Source organism: Phalacrocorax carbo, chromosome 3 (genome assembly GCF_963921805.1).
Source record: "Phalacrocorax carbo chromosome 3, bPhaCar2.1, whole genome shotgun sequence".
In the NCBI taxonomy this organism is placed as follows: domain Eukaryota; kingdom Metazoa; phylum Chordata; class Aves; order Suliformes; family Phalacrocoracidae; genus Phalacrocorax; species Phalacrocorax carbo.
The window spans coordinates 81,679,292-81,699,491 of NC_087515.1; positions in this window are offsets into that span (position 1 = coordinate 81,679,292).

Consider the following 20,200-nt stretch of genomic DNA (forward strand, 5'->3'; position numbering starts at 1 on the left):
ATAACATAAAAACAAGCAAGAGAAGTCAAAAAATGGAAATTCTGAGTAATTTGTTTCAAAAGAAAAAGAAAATATTTCCCACTGATTTTTTCCCTGCCCATTGTAAGAAAACAGATAATTTGCAGAATAAATTAATTAAAAATTCTAAAGCACTAAGCTAAACTTTTATAATGTCCATGTCATTATAGTTGTCTAATTTTGCAGAAATCTCAGTTTTTTGCAATAGTTCATGTTAAGGCATTTAAGAATTGGAAATATTAGGGCTAGCAGATGCTTTATGCCCTTTTTCTATTACTCCCTTTGTAGTCCAAGAACACTGGAGAGAACTGGGGCACAAAATTGGTTCAGAGATGTGCAGCATATGTATCTGACATCTGGTAACACCTAGAAATGGTTGGAAAAATTATCTATTGCATAAAAGAACTGAATTTAAAAAATGTGCTTTCCGTCTTGTGCTGGACATATTCTTCAATCTTATAGTGATTTTTTTATTAGCCAGGGTGACAAAGGGTTCATATGAGGCAGACAGATAGGTTTGAGACAGACCAGTTTATTTATACAGGATAATGATAACCTTGCATGAATATTTCTTCATGAGATGCTTTATCAAGACCATTACAAAAAAGAAAATTGGATGCCCGTTTTGGTTTTACATTAGTTCTTAATGCTATAATTAATATGATGCAGGTGAATTTTATGCAGTTTACAGTACATGTATTTAATAAGTAGAAGTTTTGAGTATAAATATGACAAGTTTTCAGAGCTGTCTGATGACTAAGAAGATTATGAGTACTCTCTCAAGTAACACTGGAAGATGTATAGTTCACACAGTTTCTGAATATTAAAGTGCTAATCTACTGTTATTGGAGGGTAAATTAATAGAGTGTTCTGCAGGTTGGCAAGACCTGTAATTATAATCTTGGATGCTGACACTACCATAGAAAAGTAAAAGTGTAAGAATAAATGTGAATCAACTTAAAGTTGTTGACTGACAATGATCAGAAAAAAAAATTGTGTAATACGTTCTGGTACAAAGGTTCTTCGTGTAGGAACAAGAAATAGCCTAAAATAAATAAATAGTTACCTTTTTGGTATTAGAATATTTTAAACTTTTAACTTTTTAAGAACACTCCATAAATATGTGCTCCTAACCAGAACTGCTTTCAAAAACTTTCTATGAATGATCTAAAACAGTGCTTTATTGATTTGGTCCATATTTTGTAGTTTAAACTACAAAGAATTTTATAAGCATATATCCAACTAGTACATCTTAGGGACTGAGCTAATGCATAATAACAGGCCTTCGAATAAAGGAAACTGGTCTTTGCTCTAAAAAACTGCAAAAGAAGATCCAGAACTAAAACTGCATCTGAAAAATTGCTGAAATTTACATAATTAAAAATAATCAGGGATTTAAAACTTTTCTGTCATTATTGTATTGAATTATTTTATTTGGTAAGCTACTATGTTACTGGTACTATTACAGTTAAGAAGACATTCGTCTTGCCAAGCTTCAGAATTCAAAAAAATAGTGCTCTAAACCCATGTTAATATCCATCAGGACAACCAACTTCATTGTTTTAAATGCCCATTTTAAGGAGCAGTGATTAACTCCCTGGAGGTGCCTTTTTCCTACCAGTGACTGTAGAAAGTTTATAGCTCAATTTTTACATTAGTCATCCAGAGCATAAAGAAGGGTGTCCAAATTTGGGCCTCCAGTGCAATGCACGGATTCCTTTACCTGTCTGTTCCAGGATAATCACAAGTAGATTTCATGAAATATTTTGGTGAAAATGGATGTCCTTTATCCCTAAAAGATTCAAAAACTAGCATGTGTGTTTATGCATTGCATGATAGTTCTGGGGAGTCAGATTTGTGACCATACAGGCTAACTGTGCTGTGAATGCAAAGCAACCCAGTGAAAGAGCAGCAGAAATTTTATCCCTTCCTTAAAATCAGAAAAAGGTATGCAGCTCACTCAGCTGGGAAATCAAATATTACTGGCAGAAGCTGATGGGTCAGGGATCTTCAAGGATCTGAAGATTCTTCACAGTATGGAGAGGTTGGTCTAGTGATGGTTGGTCATTTTAAGTGACTAGTTAATAACTGGATAACCGGCAATTATTCAGATGTGACAAAGTGAAAAAAATTTAAATTTTAAAATAATTTAAAAAGTTAAAAAGTAAAGCACCAAATGGAGTGAAATAACAGAAACAGTTGGTATATACTATCTTTTACTAATTCCCTGCTTGCCTGGACTTTCTGGATTATTTAGAAATGTTTTACTATGTCGAAAGGGCATGACTGACTGACTGCAATCATACAAGCAAGGTAATCAACTTACTGAATTGTCCTACATTTTGAGAAAAGCTTACATTCTTCTTTTTCCTAAACATAATTTTTGTTTCAAAGGCCTCCCAGTGAAAATACCTAATTTGTGAGTTCTAGAAGAAAGGAGAAAAAAACCCCATAATTTTTAAAGTTACATTAACTCGTCAGTTCTTTAATTTTTTTGAACACCACCTCCCCATCTTTCTGCATTTCTTTACTTCATCTCTGTCCTTGAAAATGATACACTGAATTACCAATATCTGACTAGATCTATGTGCCATACTTTTTTTTTCATATTTTTCTTCTATAAATTAACCACTGAAAGCTCTACAGAGGATAACATACTCCCTGTATTAAATCTTTGGTTCTTACAATATAATTTTGAATGTATTCACTAGCATGCTATTGTTTGTATGTCTATGAGTTTGTGTGTGTACATGCAAGACAAGGGAAGTAAAATAGAGAAAATATATTTTCTTACAAAACGGACAATATTTTTCCTCAAACTATACTAAAAACAGAACTGGAATTACTGTTTTTCAGACTGAATGGACTTTCTAGAGTGTATTCTCTAGATGTATTGCAACTGCTTCAGTGTGACCATGATACTTTGCTTTTAGGTATTCTTCTTGCTATGATGTGATTCATATGCCTGGTGTTGGAAGTGCCTATGTACTCTAAGCAAAATTGACTCCTGAAATTAATGGAAAATAATAATACTATTTTCTAAATTCTCTCCTGAAAAATATTTTTTAAACATTTACTTCTTAGTGAAAGGAAACATAGGACGTGAATTTCCTACATAGTTTGAAATATGATGAAGTTTTCTGCCTCCAAGAACTAATTTCTTCAAGGCACAAAGTGACTTAACCTTATAGTCATTACAAGTGAAGAACTGTGATAAAATCAGACCTTATTGGCTAAATGTTAAATTTAAAATCCTTACTTCAGTATGGATAGAGTCTGTATTAATACTAATTTTTGCTTCTTATTAAATTACCATAGCAACACTGCTAGATATTCAATCTCCTTTTCTAGTATTTTTTCTGAAGGACACAAAGAGTGACAGCAGATAGTGCAAGACTGTAACAAGAAATGCTAGATTATCAGAACATGTTAAGATAGGTGAAATGAATCACAGATATGGATTATTGATCATATTTCTGTGGTGTTCTGTCACTTAAGGTAGTGGTTTATTGATGACTGCATAAAGCTCATGAAACTACTAATAAAGAACTGTTATGAAAAAATTATCATATACATTTCATTTATGTTATGACCAGATATGAATTTATAGCAAACTAACAAGTTGAGCAGAACACTGCAATACTCATGTACATGAGCAACTGCCATCGCCTACCTGGACTTGTGCAAAGGTGTTTACATTGTCCCGCATGACATCCTTGTCTCTAAATTAGAGAGACATGGACTTGACAGGTGCACCACTTGGTGGATAAGAAATTGGGTGGATAGTCTCACTCAGAGTTGTGTTTAATAGCTTGATGTCCAAGTAGAGATCAGTGACGACTGGCATTCCACAGGGGCTGGTATTGGGACTGACGCTGTTTAACACCTTTGTCCACAACAGGGACAGTGGGATTGAGTGCACCCTCAGCAAGTTTGCTGAGGACACCAAGCTGTGTGATGCAGTCAGCATGCTGCAGGGAAGGGATGCCATCCAGAGGGACCTTGACAGGTGGACCAATGCGACCCTCATGAAATTCAACAAGGCCAAGTGCAAGGTCCTGCACATGGGTCAGGGCAATCCCAAGAACAAATACAGGCTATACAGAGAATGGATTGAGACTAGTCCTGAGGAGGACTTGGGGTGTTGGCTGATGAGAAGCTCAAAACAATCCAGCAATGTATGCTTGCAGCCCAGAAAGCCAACTGTATCCTGGGCTGCATCAAAACAAGTATGACCAGCAGGTCAAGGAAGGTGATTCTCCCTCGCTACTCTGGGGCCCCAAACATAATAAAGACATGGACCTGTGTAAGCGAGTTCAGAGCAGGGCCACAAAGATGATCTGAGGGCTGGAGCACGTCTCCTATGAAGACTGGCTGAGAGAGTTGGGGTTGTACAGCCTGGAGAAGAGAAGACTCCAGGGAGACCTTATAACAGCTTTTCAGTACCTGAAGGAGGAGGAAGCCTACAAGAAAGCTGGAGAGGGACATTTTACAAGGACATGTAGTGATAGAACAAAGCATAGCGGCTTTAAACTGAAAGAGGGTAGATTTAGATTAGGTATAAGGAAGAAATTCTTCACTATGAGGATGGTGAGGCATTGGAAGAGGTTGCCCAGAGAAGTTGTGGTTACCCCATCCCTGGAAGTGTTCTAGTCCAAGTTGAAGAGGGCTTTGAGCAACCTGGTCTAGTGGAAGGTGTCCCTGCCCATGGCAGGGGGATTGGAAGTACACGATCTTTAAGGTCCTTTCCAACCCAAACCATTCTATGATTCAATGTTTCTATGATTCTATGCTAGTTTATGTTGAGAATATTTATGTATTTATTTCCCTTTACTAAAAACTGGTGCTGATAAAGGACACTCAGGATTTTTCTTTCTGGGAAAAACAAGGGTGGTAATTAGGAAATAGACTATCTGACTCTCTTCCTTAAAAGTGATAGTCATTATACCTTCTCGCACATTGTATATAATGCAATGTATTCGTCTTTACCTAGAGAAATGGCATTCCTTGCTGACTTGAAGAATTTTCAGTGTCTTTTAGAATAAATATTACCCAAATAGTAAATGCTAGTCTCTACCTCCCTGTATAAACACTAATGATGTCATATGTGAGTGACAGCTACATGTTTAAATGCATTAAAACTTCTTCTGTACAGATCTGAAAAATAAAAGTAGGAAATAGTTTCAGGACTGCATTTAAAAAATCTGATGTTATAGTTCAAGAAATCTAATGAAAACCACTTTTCAAGAAAGTAGGGAAAGAATCTTAGTTCTATTGTTAATCATCTTCTTGCTTGCTAGGTATTATATTTAATCCCAATACTTGGAAATCAGATTTACACAATATATTTACTTTAAATAATAACATGACAGAGACCACTGTATGCAAGTTACTGCATGAAAAAAAAAAAGACTGGAATTTGTCAATGAAATGGAAAATCATCGAAGAAAATAAATATATATCCAGACCCAAAGCTCCCCACTGATACAATAGTCTTTAGGAAACTTGGAGGAAATTGTTCTTAATTGCTGCTATGTGTATTTTTGGGTATTCAGCCTGAGATCTAAGGAGTCATATTAATCTACCTTTTCAATTATTATTTATTTCTTCAGACTAAGAAAGGTTAAGAGAGATTAAAAAGACCTGCCTCAGAATGGTCATAATATCAGTGTTTGTCTGAAGGCATATTCAGGTCCCTTCCCTGGAAGGAAAAACGAAGTGCAAATGTAGAAGACGATAAACATTGTGAAAGGCCTCGGGAGTAATTACAAGTCTAGAAGATATCATGTAGGAAAAACATGAAAGACTTGTTGCTACATAGTTTGGGGAAAAACATAATAATCAAATACATAAGAAGTTGATGTAAAGGAAAGTGAAAGAATTGTTCTTCACAACAAGGTCAAAAAATATAAACTGCAAAAAAAATTCATTTCTGGAAAAAACAGAAGGCCAGCGATGACATTACTTGAGCACCTTCAGGAGCCTGCAGAGGTGTCATTTCTTTATAAACAATTCAGACAAAATTTCTTCAGTTCCCCTATGAGCAAGGTGTAGTAAGACCTTACTTAGAAGAAGGAATTAAACAAGCTCAGGGGGTAACTTCCAGCTCCACTTACTTCCAACCTACAAATCTGGGCATTCTGGGCTTCTCACGTTCTGGTGACACACTTATCTATGTGATACTTGTACTTCTGAATTTTTCATTTTCTGACAAAAAAAGAGGGTTTCTTTTACTACTAAAACAATATGAGAAAATTTGAAGTCAGTTTAATGTCACTTGAAAACTATTTCCCACTTAAGCTACAATTAAAATAAAAATCTTTGCTTTCATTGCAGTGGTATTTCCTGTTAGCTTGTGTGAAAAAAGTTGAAAAATATAGCTCCAAAAAATGCAAATTGTCACAGTAATTCTAACAGAAAGCTGTTAATTTGCAGCAGTAAACTTCCTCTAGTACCTCAGCTCATGGTCCTATGGAGAGCTACTACTGCTATGCTGTGATCACAATTCTGGAGTGGTTTGACCAGCTTTTCCACAATTAAGGGGAATGATGGCTAATTCTTGTCTTTGAGAAAGACCCAGACTGCCTCCAGAGAAGATTTAAGGATGCATTGCATCTCTGCCTGGAGTCTAGCACTTTAATGGAAGGCACCTGTAAATCACTCTAGGAAAATTATGTAACAGCTTTGCAATATTTGGGGTGGGCAACACAGTTGTAGGTTGCAAATGAAGGAAAAGAGGAAGTTAAAGACTTGTGAGAGGGAAAATATAATTTGTGCCTTTCCTGTGAAGCTGGCAGAGATGTAATGCAGAGGCTCTGTTTCTGGAATTTGGGTAGAAAGAGAACAAGGTCTTGTAGCCTTAATTTATGAAGCACGGAGCTCTTTTTTCATAGAGGAAAAGTTACTACCTCTGGAAGTTTTCCAGCTAAAAAGTAAGTCAGAGTATAGAGTACTGTATTTCTAACTATGTTGTTTCTCTAGTGGTTCAAAGAATATAAAATAGTACAAATTATTACTTGGAAAGAGACCAGATATATTGAAAATATGTCAGGATTATAATTTTATGTAGGTTTTTAATCAGAACATTACCATACCCAACTAGGTGACACAGCATTATTAAGAGAAAGAGGCAGGAACTGTATATTCCCTCTCCACTCTACTTTTAGTGCAGTAAGAGTCCTAGCTGGTATAGCATTAAAAATAATGGTGCACAAGCTTTAGATCTTATCAGGACTAATTGAGTTAAGTGTTAAGAATTTGTATTTTCAATATCTATAACTTTATTCCAAAGGTTTACCTTTTCCAGTATGCGATATCCAGTGCTTAGTTTTTTTCTTTCTAAATCAACGATTACTTCACTTTGATGTGTTCCTGCTGACCATCAGTCTCCTACAAAAGTATGTCTTAGAAACAGAGCATTTCTGTTATGTAGTGTTACATGTATATATTCCTAGCTGGATATGAGACCTTAATAAGAAAGGCAAAAGAATCCTAGATTAAGGAATCTGAAACTAAGGGATATTAAAATTTCTGGACTATTTTGTACCCCTCCTCTAACACTTGAAATTATAACAAATACCCAACATTAAAAGAAAAAATGAATTATTTGACAGTATGAATAAAATTGCACAACATCTCATTGTTTTTAATAATTCATAATGCTATCCTGAAGTGCAGTATCTGCTATTCCTTTTGAACTAATCATATGTTCAAACTGATATAAATTCATGTACTGAGTCAATCTTATTCTAGTAATATGTTTACAATATTTTCCGTATGCATGAGGATTTCTGCTTTGCAAAAAATCCTCCTTAAAGGAATAACTTAATTTCCTCTGCCATTTTGATTAAAAAAATGATTGCACAGGAAATTATAATAAAATATCTAAAAGTATTTTTATGGCTCTTCCTACCTAAGAAAACAAACAAACAAAACCCAAACCAAACAAACAAACAACAAAAGAGGGAAAAAACCCAACCAAACAAAAAAAACCCAACACCAAAATTTTAAAAGAAAAGGTATAAAATATTTTCTGCCCCTAATTAACATAAAAGAATTACAGGAATGTGTGCAGCAGTTATCATTCTACCTAAAAAAACATGTTCATACTGAGTTCTCTGGAACACATCCAGGTACCGTAAAGATTCAGGCAAGATTCATCAGGGAACTTTGTTTCAAAATGTTACTAGGCTAGGAGACGTCGTGTAAATGATGACATTATTATCAGTGGTGGCATGCATGTCAACAGTAATTAATACCAAAAACACCCCCATCTTCCCCCAAACCCCCCCACAGCAACAAGAACAAAAAAACCGCAGCAAAAGCTCTGAAGTCCCATAGAAACTATGAAAAAACCAGCACATTTCCAGACTTCCAAAGAACCTAACACTACCCAGCTGTTCTTATTTAAAATTAATATAATACTGTGAAATGATTCATTGAGAATTACCTATGGACTCATGGCAATGGAACTGCAGCTCTTTACAAGCAGAAAATGGAAACAAAAAATGTTTTTTCATACAATTTAAATAATTCATGACACATATTTATCCAAAAATATATCAAACAGTTCCTTAATACACATCTGTTTTCAATATTTCATTCATAGGCAATGATATATATGGGGCAGGGGAGGGGAAGAGGAAAGTAAAAAGAAAGGTCTAGTTTGTTATAAGTTGTTCCTCAGAGTGTTATCTCATTCAGGCCTCTGAGAGAACATTATTATAGGCTGCACATAAGTGTAAAGCTTTATATATATAGTTCTCTTTGTGCCAAATGAATATACCTTTATTGAAATATGCTTCAAGTCATCTTAGTAGTATAATGCAGAAAAAAAGAGATATATTAAAATAAACAAGTTTTTCAAAAGACATTACTTATTAGTAAACTTTTTTCAAACAGTTTGTAATGCACTGGATACTCCTACGTACTATCTGCAGGACCTATGCCAGTCAAAAATCCACTCTCCTTCAAAACTGCAATATTAGTTCTTGCATTGTTTATGTGGTTTATAAAAGACATTGTCACTGAACTGTAGCATGCATTGTTATGCAGCTATCTCAGTTACACCTGGAATCCAAAACACAATGTTAACTACTTATGCTTTTGAAAGGTTACTATTTTAATAGCTCCCCGGCAGTAATATTTGGGATAGGGAAATCTTCCTGCAAATGTAATAGCAGCCATTACATGTTCCCTCATATTCTTCTGTTCAGATTGTAAACATAAAACAGGGTAACACCAAAGCCTCTATTAAAAACTGAAATTAATTATCTTTGTGTTATCACCATTTCATTTGTAAAAGAAGAGCAACTATGGAAATTTCTGCTGCATCTGAAATTCAGATTTAGAAAGATATATCACATTCCACTGAATGGGATTAAATTAAAAAAAAAAAATTTTATGATGTAGTAACTTCTATAGAATTTAGTGCAATATAGAAAAATATTTTTTTTCTAGATGGCCACTTCAAAGGTGGGCCTTACACATCTTACCGTAGAAAAAAGTCAGACTGACCGCATGCATCATCCCGTTGTAAATCAACAGTATGTATATTCAAGAAAATATTTTTGTTCTTCAGAGGATATATTAAGCAAAATGTAAAAAGGGGTGAGTTTGCATAAACTGCATTGACTTATACATGGAGCGTAAATATTCAAACAAATATTTAGGGCATTTTAAAGAGTTCTAACTGAAAGATAGGATCATAGAATCATAGAATGTCCTGAATTGGAAGGGACCCACAAGGATCACCAAGTCCAGCTCCTGTCCCTGCACAGGGCAAACCCAAAATTCACACCATATCTCTGAGGCTGTTGTCCAAGTACTTCCTGAGTAGCGTCAGGCTTGGTGCCATGACTGCCTCCCTGGGGAGCCTTTTCCAGCGCTCCACCACCTCCTGGGTGAAGCACCTTTTCCTAATACCCAACCTGAACCTCCCCTGGCACATCTTCCTGCCGTTCTCTTGGGTCCTATCTTTTGGTCACCAGAGAGAAGAGATCAGTGCCTGCCCCTCCTCCTGCCCTTGTGAGGAAGCTAGAGACCACAATGAGGTCTCCCCTCGGTCTCCTCTTCCCCAGGCCAAACCAACCAAGTGACCTTAGATGCTCCTTGTACGGTTTCTCCTCTAAAACCTTCAGCAACTTCATGGCCCTTCTCTGGACACTGTCTAGTAGCTTTATCTCCTTAATGTACTGTGTCACCCAAAACTGCACACAGTACTCGAGATGAGGCCGCACCAGCGCAGAGTAGAACAGGACAATCACCTCCCTTGACTGGCTGCAATGCAGTGCTTGATGCACCCCAGGACATGGTTGGCCCTCTTCGCTGCCAGGGCACACTGCTGGATCATGTTCAACTTGCCATTGAGGTGTCTCTCTGCAGAGCTGCTCTCCAGCCTCTCATTCCCCAGACTGTGTGTACACCCAGGGTTGCCGCACCCCAGGTGTAAAATCTGGCACTTGCTCTTGTTAAACTTCATACGGTTGGTGACTGCCCAGCTCTCCAGTCTGTCCACATCCCTCTGCGGGGCCTCTCTGCCCTTGAGAGTGTCAACAGCTCCTCCCAGTTTTGTGTCATCTGCAAACTTAATTAGTATTCCTTCCAGTGCTGCCTCCAAGTCATTTACAAAGAGATTAAAGAGTACTAGCCCTGAGATGGATCCCTGTGGAACCCCACTAGTGACTGGCCACGAGCCTGATGTAACCCCATCTACTATGACCCTTTGAGCCTGTCCCATCAGCCAGTTGCTCACCCACTGCATTACGTGTTTACCCAGCTGTGTGCTGGACATTTTATCCAGGAGGATATTGTGACAGACAGTATCAGAAGCTTTACTGAAATCCAAAAAGATCACATCGACTGGCTTCCCATGGTCAGCTACGTGGTTAACCATGTCATAGAAGGAAATCAAGTTTGTTAGGCAGGCATTTCCCCTCATGAACTTGTGCTGGCTAGGATCAATGACTGCATTGTCTTTCAGGTGTTTTTCAATAACTCCCAGAATAATCTTCTCCATAATTTTGCCAGGCATGGAAGTGAGACTGACAGGTCTGTAGTTACTGGGATCATCCCTGTTCCCCTTCTTGAAGATTGCAACAACGTTTGCCAGCTTCCAGTCAACTGGAACTTCTCCAGGTAGTAGACAACCAAGCTGATAGTGTGATCAATAGTTATGAATATAAATAGATATTTTACAACTGTGTCAGTAATTAATCTTTATATGAGTTATTATGGTCACACAAGTATTAATATACACATCTGAAATACCAGAGTCAGTGGAAGTTTTAGATACATTTAATCCATTGGTTATGGACTGGAAATATAAACATCCAATTGTCATTCACAGAGGCACCAATAGGACAGGGAGCACTTCACACATTTCTGTAAGATAAAGATAAGTGCATAAGCCACAGTGATGGAGATAAGCTGCTTTGATTTCTGGAGGGCTTTCTTTCAGTACAAAAAAATTGTATTGAGAAGCAGTTTGCTGAAAGATAAAGCATAATTAGATAAAAGAGCAGAAAAATAACCTCAAGCTTGATACAGTTTATAACTTAACTAAATTCTGAAGAACTTTTCAAGCAAAAGATCTCATTTCACAAATGATGAGCACTTCTGTGCTGCACAATACTTCCCCTTATTTAAATAACACCATTTTGATTAACTCACTCGTTTTCATAACATAAGCAAAAATTAGGGCTGTTAATTACTCTAAATTTACAAGGTAATTAATGTATCCATGTTATGCAATAACTCAGAGAAAAATGCTGAAAAATTTATTAGTTTGAATATTGGAATTAAGAAGAGTAGTTGCAAATTTTCCATTTTCTGACACCTTGCATAAGTATGTTGTGGGAAGCCTGTAATAATGTTTTCCTATTAATTAATTACCATCATATTTCATATCCAATTCTACCCTCAGTTAACTCACTGATGAAGAACTACTCAACCTTGTTGCTGCAGAATCAGGGATTGGAAATATCTGCATGCAGTTGAGGCCCTAAGCCATAAATCTTAGTGAGACTAATGAAGATTAGATATCTAAGTACCTTCTGTGATGTGTTGTAAGGATGCAGATCATGTCTACTCTGAGCAAAGGAGCATGGTACAAAGATTTGAGGTACAAGACACAGTACTAGGCAGATGTGTTGGCTTATCTAGCTAAACTATCATGGCACAAAAAAAAAAAATTAGAAAGCCCTTCCTGCACTCTATAGGATATAGAGAGACAAACTTTGCAAAGAAATGAAAAAGTTGACATAGAAATGTGATGTATTTTGGGAGACTAAGCAGCCCTGCCTATTCTGGGAAAGGAGAGAGAGCCAACTGCTCATCCTGTCATTTATCCCTCCTGTGCTCTAGGACGTGAGGACAGCCTACCTTGCTGAGAAGGGATTAAAAGCAATACTTTACAGGGAAGGCAAGTAAGGATGAGAAGGACCTTGATGAACAGAAAAAGATCTGCTGTGCCACACATAGTTCATTATCTGAAAAAAGTACTAAGGAATCTCAAACAAACCACAGCCAGTTCTGACATTATTTTTAAATGTAGTCCAATTGTCGCATTGTTTTTAAATGCAATGATGTACCAAAACAGATCCAGAGTTGTTTATTTACATTACTGGTTGTACTATTTCATACATTAAAAGCCTTTAATTTGAGATGATTCCTATGACAGTCAGGCCTAAACTCATTAGAGTGTATTAAATTTCATTGAAAAGACAGAAGTATGAAGTAGAACATATTTGCTGCCAAAGCTTTAAGGAAATCAGACTACTGAACCAACAAAAGTCACTGGCTATGCAGACAGAAGCAGTCTGTTGAAGTGCTAAACCACTTCTGACAGCATCTGCTCTTTCTGCAGGTGCAGAGAGAACATTTTATTTATTCTAAGTTATCTGAGTAGATCAACCTGATGACTAGCTTGCTCAAACTTGAGAAACCAAATGGGAATGAAAGAGAAGGAAAGCAATTTATAGGTAATGCATACAAAGACTGCAATAATTATATATAACCATCCGAAAATCCTAGAGGATAAAGTAACCTGAACTATTAAGCTAGTTTGCTAACTACATACAGTGATATTTTTTTCTAAATAAATCTCTTACATATAAAATATGCTCTGGTAAATTATTTTTCCTGTATCGTGTACATCTATTAAGGTTTTATTTTTAACTACTCTTACTGCATTAATTAAAAAAAGATCCAGTCCTCTAAATACAGGCCTTATTTGGGCTATGGTCTAGCACAGATTACAGATACAGTCTGGCCTGACCCATCAAGACAGCTGTGAAGAGGCATAACAAACTAAGAGGGGATATATCTCTCTCTTAGACCAAGAGATCTTGAGCCTTGTGCCCTGTATTTTTGTGCTGAATATATATATATATATTACTATTTATAAGTCTTTATATATCGCTATAGGCTATATCTATATATATTCTATATATATATAAAATAATACGCAGAGTGGAAATAAAAATTATACAAAATTTTGATGTAAACTCTGCCTTAATGTTACTTTGTGTGATTTTTCTTCAAGTATACAAATCAAACAGCAGTAAAGATAAAGGTCAGAACTTTATTGGTTGCAGTTGTACTATGTGTCAACCGGTGCTCAGTAGTTCTGTTACCTGATCTAATATTTTGGACTGGGGACAGGTGCCCTTGATTTGGAGAGCATTGTGACTCTGTACAATTTCTGTGGTCATAAGCCCTTGAAGCCAGGCAGTGTGTGTCAACATGACTGATTCCTGACTTTTTTTGAGAAACGGGATTTTCTGGCATCCCTGGAGATGAACTACTTAGAAATGCCTGGGCTGTATAAATGGATGAATACAGAGCCATACATAGCATAAGGGTGCTAAGACCTATCATGAATGTGATATCCCATATCCCTCAAAATTCAACACTGTCTGATATGTAATGAGTTTGGACATACACTTAAATATAATTTGGACTGCAGTCAGACTTAAAATGTAGTTTACCTGCTCCGGAAGGTCTGTAGAAGTTTGCCTCTACATTGTAAAGAAGAAAAATTTGTTGTCATTTGCAATGGAAATCACAAAATTCTCAATATTCTCTCTTATCCTTCATTGGTACTCTAAATATACTACAAGGAAGACTGAAAACCAGCTTGTTTTCTTCCAAGTTCTTTGATTCTGAAAGACAACAATCTGTCCCTCAAACATATTTCTCCTTGCATATTTCAAGACCTTATGCATTTTCTCTTCAGTCTTTTCTTAGATTAGTTACTTAGCTTTGAAATACTTTTTTTTTTTCCATGTAGAAAATGGTTGTTGCTTTTAAGTAGTACTGAAAACACAATGAGTGATATCATTCCTTCACGTAAGTCCCTAGCAAAGATTCCACTGAAAAAACAGTGACTGGGCAGGGTTGATTTCAAGAGTTTGTATAAATCTCCACACTTACGTATCAAGAATTTTACAAAAGATTTTTGGGCCTATTCTGTTTCCATTGAAGCCTGTACCAGTTTTTTCTAGGCACATTAATGAGATCCCAGAATGTTCTTCAAAGTTTAAGGAAAAGCAAACTCATCAGGAAGTGGGGGGGTAGGGGTTGGGGGAGGAGAAAGGGAGGAGGGGGGAAGGGAGGAAAGTAGAGGGGGGGGAGAGAGAGAGCCTGTTTAGAGGAATAAAAAAATCATAGTGCAAATGTGACTATAATAATAGTAATTGTTAAGAAAACTACAAGAGAGAATGTGTGCAAAGAAAAGGGCTCTGAAGATTAATAGAAGCAAATAGATTCCCCCCGCCTCCAAGACTTTTTAAGGGGCATAAGTTACTGGTTGAACTTGTATGGCTTCTAAAAACTGGTTAGTAATTTATTGAAATGTGAATCAGCTGATGCAAAAACATCTTATAAGTTTTTAACACTAGTATTAGGAAATGAAGAAAAGTTCCATATTCCAGAAAAAGACATAAATTTCCCAGGAAGAAGGAAAAAAGATGAACTTGAAATGAGGATCAAAGCAGGATGAACGGTCTCACCCTCTGAAAGCTGCCAAAATGCTCAAGCCAAATAGAGCTTTAATCTGTAGTGAGCAGAAAAAAAAATGGGCAACTGTTAGTAGTATATCCAAAAACTTATTGAGAGCTGGAAAAATAATGTGAGTAGAGAAAGTTAAATGTTGTCACATTATGTAGAAGCTGATTTAATATGGCTCTAGTAAAATAGTCTCAGAAGACCAGTAGCCTTCACTGCAGTATACTGAATACAAACTTGAATCAGGTACAGCCTGAAAACAGCAAGAGAGTTTTGTCATTAATTAAGGGTATTTAGCATTCATCTTTAATAAAGAGGTCTAGTAAACTGAGGGTAGGAAAGAGGTTATTTTGTTTAGATACCAAAAAGAATGGGTGAAATAAAAGCTATGAATATCCCTTGGAGTATCTTGCTTTTAGAAAAAGTTTTGCTATGATAGAACCCCAAAGACCAGTAAACAAAGTTGATTTGTGAAAGGGTCGATAAGAGAGAAATACAGTGCATCTGGGAAGGTAAAGAATTATAATTAATCAGAGTCCTATGATAAGGAGTTGTTGAAAATAGAAAAACTCGTAATGAAAATATAGGTAATGAGTAGTGTACTGACTCAGGAATTTGTGCTAGCGCAGTCAAATCTCGTTGCTTTCCCCATTTCTAGAGTACGTAAGTATATTTTAGAGCTTATTTACAAGCGATGAGTGCGTGTTGTGTGCTCCTTCTTTAACAAAGATTTTTTCTGTGTAACAGTGGATTTATTACAGTGAAATGCAAGGATACTTACAGACGTTCAGGTTTGAATACTACTGTTTTTATTGTAAAGCTGAAAATTCTAATAAATCTGGTAGATGCATAGCAACATATATGATCACTGTAATGACGCTTTATCTCAATTTTATTTATAATTTTTATTTCATTACATTATATGTTTGATACGATTTCCTTTCTGTTATTGTAGTTCTGACTGCCTGCTTAAAAGGTGACATATTTTAACGATGAGATAGATTCTTGAACATCACTGGTAGATTTCACTTTTTTTTTTTTCAGTTAGTTGTATTGCATTTAGAGATGGGCAGCCTCCCACTGTCCACATCTGCTTTCAATTCACAAGCAGTTGGTGTAAGTCATGCATCATCAGCATTTTGTTTGCTTGCTATTCTGTCTCGTCTGGGAAGCCATTATGTGAAGTAATACAAGCAGAAAATAGGTACACTCCCTCTTTAAATTTTCAGCAGGGATCCTGCTTTTTGTAACTTCTGCAAATTGCACCATTAAATTGCATATGTTGGCATGTTGGGTACCCATAATTAAATAAATAAAGTGCCCACAAACTTCATGAACTAACTTACTAAAACTGTCAGTGAAATAAACCAGCAGACTATAGTACTTGCCAACTTTACTTTTTTTTTTTGTCTCAGCCCAACCAGTTCAAAAACTGGAAAGCTATGTAGAAATGCACATTATCATGATAATTATATTTAGTGACACATGTGCATGTTGCATATAACATACATGCAAGCTCCCTTTGGCTCAATACCCTTCCTTCTTCAAAGATATGAGTTGGAAACTATCAGAGTAATTTCACTGAATTGTTGCAAAGACAGAAGGTAAATTTCCTCAGCAGAAAAAAGTGATCAAATAATGGCAATGGGCTAAATTAGTAATTTATGAATTTACTTAAGTATTTCTTTCAGAAGTTTATTTTGTGAAATATCTAGTTTGTTCATATAAAATTCAAAAGGAAACAACATTAATTTAAACTCTGTAGGGAAGACATCATACGGTGTTGTTACATGAACAATTCCCTATTATATATAGCATATATATATAGCATGTTTTCTTTTATTTTAGTGAGAATGGACAAATTATTGTAACCTGAGTCTATTTACTTTACTCTTCTGAGCTCAGAGGAAGGACTGTATATTAACCTCTAAATCACAGTTACAGAGAGGTACTTATAGTTGCATAAATATACATAGTATTTGCTGGAGTAAAGCTCAATAGATAATAGTGATCCATTTGGGGTGCTGGGACAGAAGGGGGTGGTGGCAGCATGAAGGACAAAAGCCATTGTCCCTGAACCATGCTCCTTTATGTTCAGTAAATTTGAGGTTTGAGGACTTTTTTACAGCATAGTATCTACATTTCTGGAGGCTTTCCATAGAGAAATTTAAAAATTAGAAACTTGAAAGCAAAGATAATTGAATGTGATTGGAATTGGTATTCAATTCACTGATATTTCATTACTTCTGTTCCAAGTCACAAAACAGAGTTTTTCCCACCATGAAATATGAAAAATTTAATGAATGAAATGTCATGAAACTCACAGTTGTCCTGGTTCATTACTTTGAAGCAAGCCAAGCCACTATCTAGGCTTTGCAGTGCTTTATTTTGATTGATTGACTGAAAACCCTATGTAGAAGGCAAAGGTGTGGACTTCCAGATGAGCTAATGCTCTCACTGAAGACTTTTCCTAGCAGTACTTGGCCAAAGAAGTGTACACATCTGTGAGCGGGCAAATAATAGAGTATTCTTGCCTGTATCACATATCTGCTCAGCCTTTACAATCAATAGAAAGAAATGCATATTTTAGCAAAAAAATATATACACCTGTATATTTCTGTACATCTACCTTTAAATATGCTAAACATCTCAGAAACAACTATTGTTCACCATTGACAACTAAAGGAGTTCACTTGACTAGCTAAGATTGATAGAAATATAAAACTAGGCAAGGTCAGTCTCACTTCCAGAGTAACTAGACTAGAGTTCTGAGCAGAAGGATCTTCCAGACAAGTTATATTCATGCAAAAAATGAAAGCAAACTTGTGTAAATTAATTTACCAGTTTTTAGCTGGTTAAAACTATTTTTTAACAGTTACCACTACACTTTTTCTTTTCCCATACTTTTCTAGAAGTTAAATTACCCAAATTAGTTACAAGGTTTTTTTTAAGACCTCTTGATTTTTTTCTAGGATGTAAAGCTTCTGTTTAAATTCCATTGACTACTGTTTTCATCTAGTCTACTTAGGAAAAAAGAAACAAAACCAAACAAAACCCAAACCCTAAACATTCTGAAGGTCTACAATTTTAAGTACTTTTAACAGAATGAACTATAAATCTCTGAGTTCTGTAGGTCGAGTATAGACGTCAGTCTTAAATATGAGATTAGGCATACTTAGGCTATGGCATTAAAAACACTCTAGTCATCATATTCAGGTAAAATTAATTGTCAGTGAAATCAATATACCTTGTGTACTACAATTCTGGGTTTGCTTGTGTGTTTCATGATAACTTTGTGTTAGCTTATTAAAAACTTTAATCACAACATTCTGACGGATCCACTGTATGTATTGCCTATGAATAACACGTTAGCCACAGTACTCTGTTTTGTTGTATTGTTTTTGAGAGCCTCAATACATGACATTTTCATTTTAGAAAAAAGTTAAATTATTGAGCTTAATGGAGTCTAACTCTCTTGATATTGGATCAATAATACAAAAAATAAATGTACTATTTTATGTAATTAAAAATGCTTTCCAAATGTTACTTTGGTTTTGTTTTGTTTTGGTTTTGTATTTTGGGGGGTTTTGTTTGTTTGTTTGTTTTTTCAAGACTACTTTTTATGAGGTCATTTACAGACATAATAATGAGTAAATGTGAATTCTTTTATAGCTAAGGCAAATGAAGCATATCTTCAATTAGAAACTTTTGAAAATGTGCTGTGGTAGCCTACTGAGAATGGAATTGCTTTTCTTCACAGCTTCACACCCACTCCTTTTTAGAAGCTCATGGCTGTAGATAAGTGCTGTAAGTGCAATATCCTTCTCTTCAAGTATTTTCAGCCACTCTCTACTTCAGATTACCTATCTGATGTGTATTTGGGATATTTCAGGAATATTTATGTGCTTGCTTTACCTAGGTACCTACCTTAGATTCGTTAAGCAAAGTTTTGCTCTAAAACATAATTAAGTATGTGCATGTATGTAGACATAATTGTAATGATTTGCACTGCATATACGGGAGGAAACAAGTTTTCAAATTCTTTGCTGTGCTCCAGCAGGAATTATCTCTGCAAGGTAGACAGCATAGCTATTCACAGTGTGTTCATGCTCTAGTCAACTCCTCCATCTCTTTCTTTCTATGCCTTTATGTAAACTGTTTCAATTTCTGTCTTAATATATATTATTCATAGTAATAAAATAAGTGTGTTTCAAAAACAGAAAAATCAATTATAGCTGAAAGGTATCTAAAAAATTAAAAAAAAGAAAATAGACTAACAATAGAGTGGTTTATGTTCTTATGACAGGCTTGTACTGGCAGTTAGAATCATTAAGACAGAGTAAGACATAATAAGATAAATTTAGTTTCAAGAAACAAATTACTGTTGAGGGCCAAAACCTCACTGATACTGTTATAGAATAATTACATAGGGAATCTTTCAAATATTTTCAAACATAACCAATTATTAAGGTTTTATAGAGTTACTCTCAAATGCTCAAGGCCAAATCTGACAATCATATCTATAATCCCTTTGTATTTTCTCACATGCAGTTACTTTTGCTTATTAAGCTGCTGTTGCACAAAAAATTGAGAAGACAATACTGGCAACCTAAAGTGTCAGGGTACAGCTGTGGTATTTTGACTCCCTTTTCCCCACACAATGCCTGGACATAGTTAGGAGCAGCAAGAACATTTCCAGCAGGTTACTGTGTTTGTGGCCTACCTATTTGAGCAGCTAAGGGAGTTCACTAGTATGCACGTGGCTAGACAGTGTCAGTTGAAGAGACAAAGGACAAGGTCTGACACTATATAGTGTATTAGTACAGATGTAGTCACAGGTGCCACACTGAGAAACATGATATAAAGTCTCTGTCAGTTGAGTCTAAAGACTATTAAGTCCTCAGCCAACAACTTTCAGGTCTTTGAACCCAAGGCGACAATAGTATTAATATCACGTTGAGTTTCCAATGAGCTCAAGATTGCTGCTGTAATTGGAAGGCAGCCCAAACAAAATGAAACAAAGCTAGTTCTTCCCTTACATCAGGAAGGTCCTTTCAATAGCAAAATAAGAAGCTGTGTCCCAAAGAGGGGTAGTGTTCAAAAGATATCATGAGTACTCTAGAGTTCATATACGCATATTTTTATATTTCATAGATGCTCATCTATTGAGGATTAA